The following is a 13,053-nucleotide window of genomic DNA, read 5'->3' on the forward strand; positions in this document are numbered from 1 at the left end:
GGTGTCCGGACGGAGGTCAGTGTCAGTGACACTCGTGACCATCAACTTCACCAACTCTGTCTGTTTTAGGATGATTTTTTTTCATCTTGGTGAGAAAAACCAGATACCCAGTAAATCTGCAAGGATATTGCCACTTGAAGTTACCACACATGCTTCCTATGCTACCTCCTGTCTCAACACGCGGTTTGAGGCCGATACAACATAATTCACAACAAACACCAGGAACAGACATCTGGCTGGAGAAGAAGTGTATTCACCAAGAGGTGAAAACCTATCACAGATGGGCAAGCCTCCTGTGGCCGCCTGTCCCTCCCCATTTCTCTTCCCCCCCACATGCCAGCATCACCTGCCCTCCTCCAGAGGCATGCTAATTCACTCTGAGGGGGAGAACTTTCCAGGCAGCTATAGCCAGTAAGTGGAGGAGAGCTCAAAATACCACTTCCTGACGGAGTGTAATGCAATTGCTCTCCTCCCAGGGGTGGGGTCAGGAGGCCTCCGAGGTGGTTTTCTTGGCCGACCTTCCTTTTTCCATTGTGCTGGCCCCACATGGATTTGCGTGGAAGGACAAGGGTCCACTCAAACTTCTGGCGTTGCTGATATGGCAGAATCTTCCAGACAAGTGACCCTTGATGCTTATCACAGACCAGAGGGCAGTTGGCGGTGCCTTCTGCAGGGAGTGCTGTCCCTCCCGAGATGGACGTGGGGTGGGGGGCGTCCCCGGGTGCTGTCTCCCGGGGCGCCATCCTCAGGCAGGGCTGAGTGCCTGCTGGACAGGACTCCTCAGCACCAGTGTTCCCCAGGCCTCTGCCTGAGAACATCAAGTCAGGAAACCCACAAGCTCCATCTTCACATCGTCTCCACTTACACTTAGGGTTTTGTTCCTGATCCGGGCTCAATTTGTTATTGCAACCCTCTCCTCTCTTTCCTGGTGGAACAATGCACTCATTACTGAGTTTTTTTTTTTTTTTTTGGTCTCGGATACCTGTAATCAAATGCTCTAATCCAGGTGGCCAAGAGGATGCATACTGGTTGCAGTTGAATTTCCTGAAATTTTCTAGGTATTCTGCTAAAACGGGATTTCATGGGAGAGTCAAGTTTAGGTAAATCTCTCCCACCTCTTTTTTTTTTTTTTTTTAATGGCAGGACTTCGCAGAGCTTTTTATTATGATTCTCCAAGAGTGAAATATATGTGTGGTGATTATCAAAGTCATTTGACATGGAAAAAAGAAGCATTTCACGAAACGATGGGCTCAGGACACACTTTGGGATCTGCAGGGATGCATAGTTTGACTTTGTACGAATGGCTCACTTTGTTATGCTTGCTTTCTAAGTTCTGCTACTGGCACTCACAAGGAGCTGAGATAGATAGATAGATAGATAGATAGATAGATAGATAGATAGAAACAGAATCACAAACTGGTTAATCAGTTAGTCTGCACATTACAGAAAGTTCATTAAAGGAATCTTGTTTTTACAAGAAGAATTTTGTTTTTTTAGTATCCATGACTTCTACATTCTCCAGATCTCTTTTGTGCCAAATAGATTAGCATCTAATTCCATTAGAGAATGTAGCCCTGCAAATGGCAGTTAGCAAAAGGCCTGTCTGTTTTTCCATGGCAGCCTTTCCCAGCGTGTCCGTCTCTGGATGGGCTCTCCCGCTAATGGCCTAGTGCTTCTGACAGATTTGCAGCGGCTGCTGCTGGGAGGCGCAGAGCCCGGGAACTTCCTGTCCTGACTGTGGGGAAAAGCTCCCTGACAGATGAAAAACAAGGTGGTGGGAAATAAAAAAAGGGTGGGCATTTAGCAAAATGTAGAGTTTGAGGAATTGAAGAATCAGGGCAGGAAACATAAATCAGGTTTATTAGGGTTGCAACCGAGTTTGGCTGCCCTCTTGTTTTGGAAATCTCAGTGACCTGGCTGGCTGGGGTCAGGGGGTGGGGTCTGACCTCGGGAAGCTGTAGGTGAGACACTAGCCCCCTGGTTTATATGTGTTCATTGTCCTTGGTTGTTTCATTTACTGAGATTTTCATTAGCTTCAATGACTTCTCTTTTTAATAGCACTTGTTTTTTTTAAATTTTAATGGAATTTTTTAATTTACTTTCTAGCATTATTATTTCAAACAGCGGCTATTAAAAAATCATTTTTCTACAGCTATCTGAAGGTGGATTGAAAAGAATAATTGAAAAAGTGGTGAGTTCAGTGTGGTTGTGTATAAAGACCAATGACACAGTGTCTGACAAAGGGAAATGGCACCTTTGATTGTGTAGCCAGCCAAACTGTTGAGGTGGTTCATGTTAGTTTATTTTTCTAAATGCTCATCCCACAGGTGCTCCTAAAATATGGTGCCAACACCCCATAGTCCAGCAGTTGGAGTACTTTTCCCCCTCCCATCTCTGCTTACCAATACGGGGCCTGCAGGCTTCTGCCGTGGGTCTCAGCAGGGCTACTTGAGAGGACTGCTGAGATTGGCCAGAGACCTGAGCAGATGCCTCCGGTCATTGAAAACATACCCATCCTGTCCACGGGGCTGCGCTCCAGCTGAGGGGAAAAGGAGGGGAGGCATTCTGATGGTTTGACGATATATCCCATCTCTTGCAGCCTACCTAACTTATCTTCTCCATTTTTCTTGTCGTGTTCTCATGATGCAGCATACACAATGTCTACAGCCATTTTCTGTTCACGTTCTTTAGTAAATTAGTCACACATTCAGTGGGCATGACATGGATGGTTCAGGATTGTTTGGAGAGTGGGAAGGAAATTTGTTGAGTGAGGCCAAGTGCCTGCTCTTAAACAACAACAACAACAACAACAACAACAACAACAAAAACACAACACCTTTCCACCTTGGGGATAGACTTTTGTGATTAGTCAGAGAGGCCTTGGTGGAGAAAGTGGGTTTTGAGTGTGAATTAATGTGAGGAGAATGATTCAAATATCAGGAAAGCAAAAGTACTGAGTCTGATTTAAAAACAAAATAGGAGCCCCCTTTTTTTTCAGTTGTAGAATACTGCTTATGGCTTCATGATCATTTTTCTTCTTTTATAATCCCATGTGTCCTGATAGTTTTAAGCAATTAAATATTTCCTTTCACTGTTGATTTGTTTCCACTTAGTTTCCAATAGCATCGGTGACTAAATGTGCATTTGAAGATGGCTAAGTCGGGGGGCTGTGTGACATAATGTGAGCTCAGGACCAAGAGGTGTTCTCCCGGGGCTCCACACAGAAGACTTTTATACCTTTCCTTCCTTTTGTGCCTTAGTATGTGCCTTCTGCAGATGAACTGGAGGGAACAGATCACTGAGATGTTGGTGCATCTTTGATGCCGTTTATTTAGTGGTGTGTAAACTATGAAACTGTACCAGAATTGTAGGAAACCCTCCCTCAGTGGTTAAGTGTACTGTTTTCAAAAGGAGGCAAAACCAGTATATATTTTGATATAGCCAGACGTATAACCCTTAGAGAAGACGTTGTCAGTCTATTTATATTCTGGCTGGAAGATAAAATATTGGTTACAATGCAGCCTTTGTTGTTCTTGATTGGAACGTGAATACAAATTTATCTTGACCTAGCCTTATTTTGCTGTGATGGGTGGTTAACTCATTTTAAGCTTCTGGTGAAGATGTTTTAGAGAAATTTTTACATTTTTGGGATGTTGGATCCTTGAGTCTACCCTTTTCCCCAAACTCCAACCAATTCGTGTCCCAAAGTCCCTCTGATGTGTAGCCAGCCCTGGGAATTCTCTTCACGTACTCACTGAAGTGCTAAATTGTTCTTTCCTCTGTTCATATTTTCATTGTTGTGCCTTCCACAGAATAATAGTTGGTTAATCTCTCTCCCGCACTCGACTGATCAAGGGCTCTCTTAGGACATCTGCATTCCCTAGTCTGCAACCAGAGGAAGAGCTCAGTAAATATTAAAAATTGCATTAAATGTGTTGGCAGAGAGCTTAGCTACCAGTGTGATGTTTGAAGTTTACCAACTCCTGCGGCATCCTGGAGGTCTGTTATTCCATCCCATCTATGTCTTCAGAAGTCTTAGAACAGATTTCTAAGATAAGGAAAAGTGGTTCGTTTTAAATTCAATTTTCTACAGGCAGAGAGAAATATATTACAGATCAAGTTTAGCTCTCTCGTATTCATTTGAGATAGGCTTTGGGGGTGGGGAGGGGAGGTATGTGGTGAAGTGTTGGTTTTTAGGGACAAAAGAAAAATGAGAAGTGCTTTTTTAACAAAACCAGCCTGACTTTGGAAGGTGGCTTTTCAGTGACCTTTTATAATCCATGACTAATAAATTTTACTTCCTGTTGATGATAACTTGGGTGACACCATTAATATTATCTTCCTTGCTCTTGAAAACAGACAGCATGTCAAATAAGAAAAATGGATGGGGTTAGAGAGGAAATAATGCCGTTTGCCATGCAAGCAGTGTTGCAAGGATTCTTGCTGGCCAAATGCTCAGACAAAACATGCTTAGAGTGGCTCTTGGGAGAATATTTATAATCAGTTTATGGCATCATGATGTCATTGTTAATGAAAGAGTACTGCAGTTTTTTGTGTTTTAAAATTCAGGCATAGGGCTGATATTCAGTCACTAGAGGTGCAGTGTATGAATTCATGCATGGGTGGGATTCCTCGGCCAGGCTGGCCATTTGGGCCGATTGGGCCATCTCTCCCAGTCCTGATCAGGGCTGATGGGGCTGGCTGGCATGGGGGGGGAGTGGGGGGCGGGGCTGCAGGAGGTTGTCTGTGGGAGCACACTGATCATCAGGGGACAGCTCCTGCTTTGAGCACCTGCCCCCTAGTGGTCAGTGCATGTCATAGCAACCAGTCATTCAGTCGACTGGTTGCTTAGGCTTTTATGTATATAGATTGCTATTAAAAGACTTGATGGTGGTGATGGTGGTGTGTGTGTGTGTGTGTGTGTGAATAAAAACATTAATGAATGTCCCATTAAGCAAAGGCATAGAAGAAGCCCTCATGATATTACAGGTTTAATGGCTTAGACATAGATTCACGGGTCAGAGGGACCAGGTGTGCTCACCTGGAAGAATACATAAGTTGAGAAGATGGGCTGGGGAAGGGTTTGATGACATGAATGGCAGGCACCTGGAGTGCAAAATTTGGAAAAGTACCTCTGTTTTCTTTGCTGCCTGCTGGCCACTGGATGTAGCCACTAAGGGGCTCTGGAGGTCCCGTGGTCAATATCTTAGGCTCTTGTAATGAATGCAGCCTGAAAGGAAACCTGGTGGTGGTCAATCTTGGTGAATTCTCAGCATAGTGAATAAGTAATGTAGGTTTTATAGCCCCATTGGCCTCACATTTTAAAATCGTGCCCCTGGGTGTAATTTAGCAAATATATGCATAGAATATTATTTGCTGTTGATCAACATAGATATGTACTCATGCAGGGAGGTAGTAATTTTTTGCTGTGGAATTAACAAAAATATATCAGCATATATATTATATATTACATTATATATAATACTATATATTATATATACTGTATATTATTATAATATATATTAATATATTAAAATATGGTAAAAGAGCTTTTTTACCTTTAAAAAACTTTTGAAGGTATTTAGGAATCATTGGCTTGTAAGAGAATTTTGTACTGTCTTGGTTAAATTCACTTAATTTTTACAGCTAAGCAATCTTTGTGTATGTGTATGTGTGTGTGTGTGTGTGTGAATCACATGGTATATTAGTGCCTGAAAGGGAGCTGGAATTCAGGTCTTTTAATGCCTGGCCCAACATTATTAACATGATTTCACACTAACTTGTTCTTTTTTTGCCCTACTCGGGTCAACCTTAGTCCCTTATGGGGAGTGGGAATCCCAAAAGCATACTCCTAGTGATTCAAGGTAGTATTTCCCATCTGCCTCTGAAATGGGCCATTGGGTTGCATTGCACCCCAAGGGGTTTGGCAGAAGAGCCAGCTTTAGGTGTGAGGTTCGAGAAGTTAATGACCTGAAGAACCTACATGCTTCTAAATGATTTTTGGGGTGTTTTTAATAAAATACATTTGCGTAATGTAACTAAGTGCCATGCAGCCGTAAAGAACAGCATGCTGTTTACAGACCTCTTATCCCCCAAAGATAAAAAAGGAACTGGAAAATTAGTCATGTGCTTGTTAAATTATTTACAAATTATCCTGTAGTTCGAAAGAGATGTATGTTAGTGTGAAGGCAAACTAGCCGATTTTCCACCTCAGATTACTGAAGGGCATTCTCACGTCAGGCATATAGACTATATGGTCAGGTAATTCCGCCCCCAGGGGCAAACAGCATAACTCACATTTGTTGTCTCTGAACACTCTCCCCCAGCTCCTCTGCGCAGAATTCTGATTTAAGCTCGTCTGTCTGGTTCTGTCTTGATGAGGATTTATTAGGGAATGCCCAGACAGAGCTAGTTGTCAATATTCGTTTCTCTGGCTGAGTCCCTCGGGACAGAATTACAGCAGTCCTCCAGTTCATATGGAAGTGAATTCATTGGCACACATTTATTTATAGCCCCGGCAGTGGGCTTTATTTAATTTTGATTATCTAGACTGATATGCCTGCAAGATGCAGCTTTCCTCCTATGTTGTTTCTTTTTACAACTGCTTTGATTTTATTAGGATGCAAATAATATTCCCCAGCCCTCAATCACTCCCCTCTCAATAGTTTAAAGACTTTTGCTTATTGGTATTTTATGCCCTTTCAAAAATTGGTAACATATTTGTAAAATACCCATGTCTAGACTTGACTTGGCTGTCCTTTGCCACGTTTGCTCATGATTGGTGGGGAGGTTTTATGACTTGGGAAAAATTCCAGTGTGTATGTTGTAGTCTATATCGGTGAGGAATATTACAGTATTTTGAAACATGTCCAAATATGTGCCTCAGACTTCCAGGAGATCCCTTCCCATAGCTAGAGCGGAAGCAGATAACGAGCACTTGATCTAAAGGGAAACTCTTTAAAAATGAGATTGATAGAGGATTGTGAGGGAAGGTTTTGCACTGGTTGTTAAAAAGATTTTTAAATATGTTCTCTAAAGGACAGGCACTTATCTTCAAGCTCTGAAGTTTTCATCAGAAATGTTCTCTTGAGTGAGCCTGAGGGCCTGCTATGTACCCCTGGAGTCAGAAGCTTTTTTGAAACACAATTTCCCATGGTTCACAGGGGTGTGTGCAGGCTCAGTACATGCACTTGGATTCTATAGACATAACGAATTTTTAAATCCACCTTGTGCCACAGTTTACATTTGTATTGGATGAGGTACTAGTTGCAGGCATTAGAATCCCCAATAGCTAGTTTAAACACAAGAGGGTTTACTAAGTGCTGCAGACAGCTCACAGACTCAGTTTCAGGGTTGAACACAGACTGGGCTGAGCTCCCAGGAATGACTTCAAAACCATGCCATGAACCAGACAGACCATCAAAGGGGCTGCTCTTGCTGCCATGGTCAGGGGGCTGCCTGCCATGCCAAGAAGCCCCTGCAATACCCCCTGGCCCGGAATTGTACCCTCTCTGCCATCCTCTACACTTTTACAAACATAGATCGTGGCTCTCAGAGGGTGTAGCTGCAGTGTTCCAGTGTGCATTCTTTGGCTCCAATTGGTCTGCTGGTAGCATCTGCTTTATCCTTTCCTGTGTGTGTGCCCGTGCTTTTTCCCCTACCTGCCGCACCTCCATATCCTCCCTTCTGATTGAATTTCTATGATCCTTCCTCTGGCAGGTAGTCTGAGATGTCTTACTTCTTCCAGGAGTCCATCCTCAGCAGTTTCTGGCTTCAGAAACTTTTCTATTCCATAATATCCTACAGCCTTCCTTTTTTTGGTAAATAAAAATTGTATGTATTTAAGGTATATAATGTGATATGTGTTCATTGTGCAAGTATTACTTACTAGAGGCCTGATGCACAAAATTTGTGCAAGAGTAGGCCTTCCTACTGTCGGCACTGGCTTCTCTCTGGCACCCGGGACCCGGGCTTCCCTAGCAGCCCTGGCTTCGTCCGGTCTAATTAACATATTATACGTTTATTATTATAAATAGTCAAGCTAATTAACAATCCATCATCTGACATGTTAACCTTTTTTTGTTGTTGCAAGGACACTTAAGATTTACTTTTTTAGCAAATGTTAGTATATTACCTTAGCCACAATGATGAACATTAGGTCTCTAGAACTTATTCATCCTACATAATTAACACTTTATACCCATTGACCAACATTTCCCCTACCCCTGGAAACCACCATTCTACCACCAAAACCTCCTTTTGCCCCACCCCATGTATTGGTTGTCAGTGATAAAGAACTATAATCATTGAAGGTGGGACTCCCTGATTTTTCTTGGAGCATCCCCCTAGCCCTCTCAAGCATTCTAAATAGTAAATGATTCATGGCTGCTGTGGACTACCCTGTAGACAGATTATAGTACCAATCAATGACTTCTTTTAAAATATATATGTTATTGATTTTTTTATAGAGAGGAAGGGAGAGGAATAGAGAGAAAGAAACATCAATCAGCTGCCTCCTTGCACACCCTCACTGGGTATGTGCTTGCAGCCGAGGTACATGCCCTTGACTGGAATCGAACCTGAAACCCTTCAGTCCGCAGGCTGACGCCCTATACACTGAGCCAAACCAGTCAGGGCCAATCGATGTCTTTTTAGAAAGAAAACTCTTTATGCATTATTATTCTATGAGTTACACATAGTTATAAAAAGCTTGACAGTTTTTGTTGAAATCATCTGGTAGGGAATCCAGCAAACAAATATTCTTTGAAGTTTTCAAGCAGATGGGGTGCTACTGCCAAAAATATTCGGGGAAGGAGCTCCGTGTGAATGAACACCTGCCTCGTGCACAAGCCTTGTCAGCGATGGCTGAGGCCAGCAGGCCTCCTGCAGACAGCGAGGAGCCGTAGACTAATGGCCAGTGCAACGATCTCTGCTCCGTTTTATGTCTGGCTGGCGAGGCTCCCCTCTCTCAGTGTCGCTGCAAACATCCTTAAAGAGAACAACACCAGCGGCATTTCCCCAGTGTGCTCTGTAGGCAGGAGACTGGCTTTCTGCCGAGAGGGCTCTGTGGCCGAACACCTTCGGGAAACACAATCCCCTCTCGGGGATCACAGTGCACATCAGCATGTCAAGAGCTCACAGAAGCCCCGTGGAAAGAGGAAACTGGTTTCATTTTATTCAGCCTGCAAAGTTTTCCTTTATTAGGTTGAGGCTCCCTCTTTTTAAGATTACTTTGGAGAATCCCATAGGATTAAATTGAATACCCTGGATTTTGGGCAAACCAAAGTTTTATACATGGAATCTGAGTGTCAGTAAATGGTGGTACTTAACCTTGTAATAAGTTAGTATTGGACTTCTTTGTAATGTGATGGGTTCCTCCTCCCATGTTTTTAAATGTAAATTTATATGATGATATATTGATTTTCCTTTTTAAAAAATCTTCATTTGCACTAGAGAATTAGCATCCACTTTTTAAATTTACATCTATAAGTTCTAAGAGTTAAATGGGTTATAAATTTCAGACAAGAACTCTTTCTGAAAGAATGTTAAAATAACTTGTACTCCTAAAAAGTGTATAGGAATATACTTATTTAAAACTTTCATATGGCAGAAGAAATCAAAAAGTCAAAAGACTAGTGACCAACTAAAAAAATACTTCCAGTACATGAGACTATACAAAGGGTAGTTGTAACTTGCAATACACAAAAAGCTCTTACAAATCAATAAATGCAAGGATAAAAACCATTATATAGAAGTGGACAGACACAACAGGAATGAACAGGAAATTCAAAACATAAAAACACAAATGGTCAATGTACCTTTAAAAGACAATTAACCTAAGAAATGAAATCCAGGCATCTGCTCACATTTCTTGTATATCAAACTGACAATGGAAAAAAAAAAAGGTAAGACACAAATTGCAAGGGTGAGGGAAAACAGACATACCACTGCTTCAAACCTTTTTGAAAGCAGTCTGGCAATATGTATCAAAATATAATGTGTGCAATTCAGCAACAAAGAAAACCAACGAGTTTAAAAATGAGCAAAGGGGCCTAGCAGATTTAGCTTAGTGGATAGAGTGTCAGACCACAGACTGAAGGGTCCTGGATTTGACTCTGATCAAGGGCATGTCAGTTGCTGGCTCTATCCCTGGCCCTGGTTGGTTTTCTTTTAATGGTATTATTATAGTATTTGGTTTGCCTGTGTATGGATAACCTTCTAATCTAAACAATGATTATTTTTATTTATTTATTTATTTTTATGTTTTGTTAATCCTCACCCAAAGTCCCCCCCCCCCCCCATTGATTTTTACAGACAGAGGAAGGGAGTGGGAGAGACGAACAGAGAGAGAAACTTCAATGTGAGAGAGACACATCGATTGGTTGCCTCCAGCATACACCCTCACTAGGGCCAGGGATCAAGCCTGCAACCCAGGTATGTGTCCTAGACCAGAGTGGAACCGGGACCCTTCAGTCCAAGGGCTGAAACTCTATCCCAGCAAAACAGGTGAGGGCAACAATGACCATTTTTAAAAGCTGTAAGGAGAATTTCTGTTTTGAAGAACTGTCCATTTTTTTTAAAAAAATTAATGCATCTAGAAAAGCCACTCTTTCCTTTTGGTTTCTGTTCTTCCTTAAACTACCTCTAGTACATAGAATTGTGTTAGTCATAATCTCTAGTTCATAACACACTGTCATCACTGGAATGTGTAAGGGCTCCCTCTTGTTTGTTAAGTTGTTGGTGATAACATAGTAAGCATCCATAAACCTGGGGCCTCAGTAATAAGTGATATCTATATGTGATCTCCCCAACCCCACCCTTCCTGCTTTCTACCATCATCCTGGATTCTGAGTTCATCATTCCTTTGCGTTTCTTTTTATTTAGTTTTCTTGAATGTATATGTTTTTTCTATGAAGTATTTTAAAGCATTAAGTGGTTTTACAGTTATATCCTACTCCGTGTAATCTTTTGGAACTTACCATTTTTTTTTCACTTAATATTATGTTGTCACGGTTTAGTAATGTTACATGTTGTTTTAATTCCTTTGTTCTGATTGCTGATAATACTCTGTTGTATGATCAGACCACAGTTTATTCAGCTACTGTCCTAGTGATGGGCATTGTGATCACCTCCTAGGTTTTTCGTGTTGTGGAAAATGGTGCTATGAACAATTTTGTACATGCCTTCTGGTGCATTCAACAGTAATCTCTTATGGTTTGATTGCTGGAATGAGAATGTTTCTTTTAGGAGATAATACCAAAGGATTTTCCTAAGAGTTGCATTAACTTACATGCCTAATAGCAGCATGTAAAATATCCTGTGGATCCATATTACTCTAAGCTTTGGTATTGTCAGACTTTAAAATTTCTTCCAGTTGAATCATTTGAAATGATATCTCATTGTAGTCTTGACTTGAATCCCCTTAATCACTTCCTATTTTGATTGCTTTTTTTTGATTGGATATATTTGTTTCCTCCTGCAAAGTTCCTGTTTATATCTGTTGCCCTATTGTGTTGTTTGTGTTTATGTTTTGATTTTTAGTTCTTTAAATATTAATCTTTGGATGATTATGCGTATTGTGAATATTTTCTTTATGAAGACTAATAATTGCTTTGGGTTTAGAACTCTTTTTTGTTGTGGTAAAATATACATGACATAAAACTTACCACTTTAAGTATACAATTCAATGAGATTAAGTAAATTCACATTGTTATGCAATCAATACCACCATCATTTTCTAGAACTTTTTCATTATCTCAAGCTGAAACTCTGTGCCCATTGAACAACTGCCCATTAAACCTCCTACCCCCAAATCCCTGGCTAACTTCTATTCCACTTCATCTCTGTGAATTTGCCTATTCCAGGTACCTCACAGTAGTGGAATCATACAATATTTGTTCTTTTGTATCTGGAATATGTCACTTAGCAGACTGACTTCAGGGTTCATTTATGTTATAGCATAGGTCAGAATTTCCTTCCTTTTTAAGGCCAAACACTATTCCATTATATAAATATACTGTATTTGATGATTCATTTATCTCTGTGATTTGGGTTGTTTCCTTTGTTTGGCTATTGTGAATAACGCTGCTATCAACATGGGAATACATATACCTGCTTGACCAGAATGGAACCGGGTATCATCATCCTGGATTCTGAGTTCATCATTCCTTTGCTTCTTGGTTTTCACCCTTTTGGGTCTATATCCAGGAGTGACATTGCTGGATCATATGGTAATTCTGTTTAATTAAAAAAAATACATTTTTATTGGTTTCAGAGAGGAAGGGAGAAGCAGAAAAAGATAGAAATATCAATGATGAGAGAGAATCATTGATTGGCTGCATCCTGCATGCCCCACACTGAGTATTGAGCCCACAACCTGGACATGCACCCTGACTGGGAATCGAACCATAACCTCTTGGTTCATAGGTTGACTGATGCTCAACCACTAGACACAGGAGGGGCCTGTTGAATTTCTATGAGGACGTGCCATACTGTTTTCTACAGCAGCTGTGCCACTTTGTATTCTTGCTAGCAATACACAGGGGTTCCAATTTCTCTTTCCATATCCTTGCCAATTTTTGTCTTAATAAAAAAAATATTAGCCATCTTAATGGGCATGAAGTGGTGTCTCATTGAGGTTTTCATTTACATTTTCCCAATGAGTACTAATATTGGGCATCTTTTCACCCGCTTCAGGATTCTTTGGGAGATATGAAAATTATGGACTTTATGCACATTAAAGTGTACATATGTTCACTATATGTATTTGCATAACAGCCAGTGGGAGGCCACCACAGGCTGCTGAAGCCCATATGGGGAGCCACAGTCCCAGATTCAGAACCCATCTCAGGGGATGAATATTATGGTTAGATAGCTTTCTCTAAGCCATTCTGTTAAGAGAATGGCTGAATAGTTTTAACTTGCTAAAAAATGAGAGACATTGACAATTCTACATTGAAATACAAGTCTTTGGACAGAGGAGATTTTATTCTTTAGGATGTAGTTATTGGAGTAAGAGAAGAGAAAGAAGGGAAGATAGTTCTGCGATCAAGA

General features: G+C 41.1%; 1 protein-coding gene across 3 annotated transcripts in view; it reads left to right on the forward strand.

The window, feature by feature from the left end:
- FRMD3 (FERM domain containing 3) overlaps positions 1–13,053 on the forward strand; it is a 218,490-nt gene that overhangs the window by 30,793 nt on the left and 174,644 nt on the right. The gene's annotated exons all lie outside the window — the stretch shown is intronic.

The sequence above is a fragment of the Pipistrellus hanaki genome (genome assembly GCF_964339955.1).
Source record: "Pipistrellus hanaki genome assembly, chromosome: 11".
Taxonomy (NCBI): domain Eukaryota; kingdom Metazoa; phylum Chordata; class Mammalia; order Chiroptera; family Vespertilionidae; genus Pipistrellus; species Pipistrellus hanaki.